This window comes from Cornus florida, unplaced genomic scaffold (assembly GCF_030987335.1).
Source record: "Cornus florida cultivar Cherokee Brave unplaced genomic scaffold, ASM3098733v1 CherokeeBrave_3.0.0_Hap2_Chr04, whole genome shotgun sequence".
NCBI classification, from domain to species: domain Eukaryota; kingdom Viridiplantae; phylum Streptophyta; class Magnoliopsida; order Cornales; family Cornaceae; genus Cornus; species Cornus florida.
This window is the reverse complement of record NW_026775574.1, coordinates 46,318,719-46,322,977: the sequence shown is the minus strand read 5'-3', so window position 1 is coordinate 46,322,977 and position 4,259 is coordinate 46,318,719. Positions and strand designations below refer to the sequence as shown.

At 33.6% G+C, this 4,259-nt stretch overlaps 1 long non-coding RNA gene across 1 annotated transcript; it reads right to left on the bottom strand.

Moving 5' to 3' along the window:
* Window positions 1-608: 608 nt before the first annotated feature.
* Window positions 609-3,538, bottom strand: LOC132302226 (uncharacterized). Its single transcript, XR_009480779.1, has 3 exons — window positions 3,334-3,538; window positions 2,471-2,562; window positions 609-824 (listed from the first exon to the last, which is right to left on the bottom strand). It is a non-coding gene; the product is annotated as an uncharacterized LOC132302226 (long non-coding RNA).
* Window positions 3,539-4,259: the final 721 nt, after the last annotated feature.

The window sequence follows — 4,259 nt, the reverse complement described above, 5'->3', positions numbered from 1 at the left end:
CACTTTTTTCCAAAAATTCCTGGCAACTGCTTGTTTAACTTCTATGACATAGTTTTTGTTAGGGGCATTTTTGTCATTTTGCATTATTTTCCAACTTTGGTTTAGACCATGGTTGATCAGAAAACATGATTAGGGGGGGGGGGGGTTACTTGACGAAAATTTTCCAAAAAATCTCATCGTGGCCTTTAAAAACCCACTTTTTCCAGAAAAACCCTTGCTGACAGAATGGATTTTGAGTTAAAGTTCATCTGATCGAGTGGATGGATCTTCTAACCAGTTAGATGGCCTTCGGCAGTTTTGCATCCATTCTATTTTGCCATCTAATCAATTAGATGACATTTGGTAGTCTTGTGTCGATTCTGTTTTGTCATCTAATCGGTTAGATGGTCTTGTGTTGCTTTCTTTGTGTGACGACCCTAGATTTTTTAACCCAGTGTGTCCTGTGATTAACCAAAAGAATGACCCGATAACGGATCCGAAATGTGAAAACGAAGAAAACTAAGTGGCCACTAGAGATGTACGTCATCCGTAAGGCATCAAAATAACTCCCAATGGTATGATCAAATTACATTATATGCTATTGTATGATGATGTGAACATACACGCAAGTGTAAAATGGTATTTTAAACATGCTACAATGGCCCATGGCCTTATTACAACTCATTTACAACATTTGACATGTCAGGCCTCCAAGTTAGAAAAATTACATTTCATAGACAAATCATGAACATGCTAACACTTGCATGTGAACAAGAATGCTTCTAAAGAAGCTCAACTCAGCAAATCACCCAAGCAATTGCAATCTCCAATCTTGTATCCTGTACCTGAAATATGCCCCAGTATCGTAGGGGTGAGTAACATAAAGCTACTCGTAGGAAATGAGTATGCATCGACCTAAGTTTTACAAGTTTGCATGATTTAATCATTACGGTTCATTCCACCTAACGTCTATGTCGATGTGAGACTCAGGGAGCATCCTAAGCTACCTAAGATCATTTCTAGCACAAATCACATCCTTTATGCAGTTTCAACAGCACAAGAGCATGCTACATATAGCAGCAAGATATACATGCTTACACAAGGCAACTAGATAGTAACATACTTAGACAAAGCAATTAGATAGAAACATGCTTAGACAAAGCAATTAGATATAGATTCTCAAAGTTATCAATTTGAAATATAAAATGCTAAATCAACTAAATATAGCAATTTAGTATAATTAGAATATCTAATACAACACATCAAGACATAGATTCTCTAGACTATCAACTAGAAATCTAAAAGTATGAAATCAACTAAATATAACAATTTAGTATGGATGTACTTAACAACATCAAATCGCCAATAACCAAAATCACAAGTCATAATTAAACATTTATTGTCAACTTGGAATTGAATGCGAAAACATATATTGGAAGACTTGGACATCAAAGCTCGGATTTCCGCCGAGACAAGGCAAATTTGGAGCTACTAACGCCCAGGCAGCCTACCCAACGCGCGAACTCCTTTGGGCTAATTTGGAGCTACTAACTCCTAGGCGGCCTACCCAACGCGCGAACTTTTGACTTAAAGGACTCACGTCCCCGTACTAGAACCAAACTCTAGCCATCTCATAAAACAATGTCCCAAGACTCCAAAATAATCCAAAAAAGTTCACAACTTATACATAATTATACAATACACGAATTTAACTTTCATGCACAAGTAGGTTGTAACCACACAACACATGCTCCAAATCCATAACTACTAAAGGATGACAAATGTCGAATCTTCAAGTGCAATTCGTTACACGCTATAACAATATAATCCAATGTTGAAAGACAAACTCATAATTTCATTATAAGTCCAAAATCATACTTTAAACATATTATCAATGTCAATTTCATGATTCAATCAATAACGCAAAAGAAACGAAAATTAATTACATAGCCTAATTAATTTCTCTAAGTTTCATATCTCAACCAAATGGTCCTTTATTTATACATGTTATACAACATAGCATAGTATACACATACATTCACTAAAACCTCAATTTGACCAATGGTACAACAAAGTAGAATTTAATTAATCAATTTAATTAAAATCTCTAGATTTTTATACTTGTTCAAATGCCCTCAAATTTAAGTATGTTAAAGAACATGCCAAGACTTAACTTAAAAGCATATTGCAACTCAATTTTATGCAAGGTACGGCCATGAACCTTAATCTTTCACAAAAGATAAATATTAAATAAAAAGTGCAACTCTTATTCAATTAATCCCAATTTAATATATGTTAACAAACATATTAAAACATGATTTTCTAGCATGCCTCAATTCCATTCTAAGTTATACACATCCTTGTGAATTAAATTTTATACAAAGAATAATTAATTCTAATTTTCTAGAATTGATACAAGACATGCAATTAAGTCGTATAATCATGCCAAACACTCAATACAACACACACAAAAGCCTAGAATATCCCCTACCTCAATTGGAATGAAAATCCCAATTACCACCGAAGTGAAATCGCCCCAAATTTTTGGTCCGCAAGACAGATATTTTAACTTGTTACCTTCAACTTGGGAAATTCATAAAAAATTCAATTCTAATCCAAATTGAATGAATCCAAAGCCCAATGAAAGCTTAAATACTGTAATTTGATAATATCAATTTAGTTTAACAAAATATTTTCCCATTTGAAACAGTTTTGACCCATAATTTTGAAACAAATTCTGCCCAGAAAACACATTTTCAGCCTGTAGCTTCCAATTTTGAAAATTCATGAAAAATTCATTTGACATCCAAATTGGGCAAACCTAATTTATTTTGGAAGTAAACATATGAGAGTATAAAACTGAAAATTTAAGTCATGATCCCATGTCAAAAGGTTAGTGAAATAAATCATCTAAAAATATATTTTCCAGCTGCAATAAAAACAAGGACAGCAGATAGTCTCGGATTTTTAAAAAAATTTAGAAATGCTCTCAAATCGTGAAAAAATTTTGCGTAGTGTAAAATCCATGGGGAAAGTTCCAGTAAAACTTTCAAGGTAATTGAAGCACCACAGCTCCATATAAAAATTTGTTTCCGGACCGGATAAGAAAAGATTTAAATTTTCAGCAACTAGCTTGCAACTTCAAAAATTCATAACTAATTCATTTTAAATCCAAATTACATGAAACCAAAACTAAATGGAAGCTAATTGATTATATTTTCATGTTATATATTTAATTTGACAAGATTTATTTCAAGTTAAAACAGTTTAAGGGAAGAATACAAGTCCTTCTCTTCTATGCATGTAAAACACTCAATAATGACATAAAAATACTTCAAAATAATAGATCAATACCTTACTGGAGAATTGAATCTCTAGATACCAAAGAAAAACTAGGAGTTAGACTATATCCTTCAAGGGTTTTGAAGAGAAGGATGAGGGGAACAAAAAGTATTTCAAGCTTTATGGTCTAAAGTAAGTGGAATGGCCTCAAAGATCAAGGTCAATGCCTAAAGCTTCAAGCTTCATCCATGGAGGCTAGGGTTTTGTGGTGAGGAAGAAAGAGATGAAATATGAAAATGTGTGAGTGGAGGAAATAGAAATCCTCCACTCACTATGTGATCCTACACCATGGTCAACACACACATCTATGGTCAATTGCACAAAAACCCTCCTTTAAAACCATAATCCCAAAGTGGCCCAAAGATATTTGCAAGACTAAATTGTGAACCTACACTTGTCACCAATCCATGGCTCCTTCTTAGGCTTAATCCCACACCTACACTTGTCAACTATCCAAGCCAACAAGTGCACCAATCCTAGGCCAACAAGTGGGTAAATCCTCACCCTCCAAATGTCATCATCCAATGCATCAAAGTGTTTCCACACAAATGCCAACAAGTGGACCAATGAGAGAATAACACTTGTCACACTTTTTAAAAATTGCAAAAAGGTCCTTTTTGAAAATATCTTCCAAATTTAATTACAAAATGGTCCCCAAGATGAAAAATAATTACTTTATTTAATTACACTAAAACCCCACAAGTTAAGAAGAATTACACTAAAGTATGCATTAATGCCCCTTTATAAAGGAAGTAAGCAATCAACATGTTTTTCTAGAAAAGTAAAAATACTACTATCATGGAAATCAAATATCATGAATGCATGCAAAACCGGAATCAAATCCGAGCACAAAAAGTGAGGTTGTGAAAGGAAAAAGGATAAACGAGAAAAAGACAAAATGTGAATAGTGTTCAGAAAAATAAAATATGGAAATGACA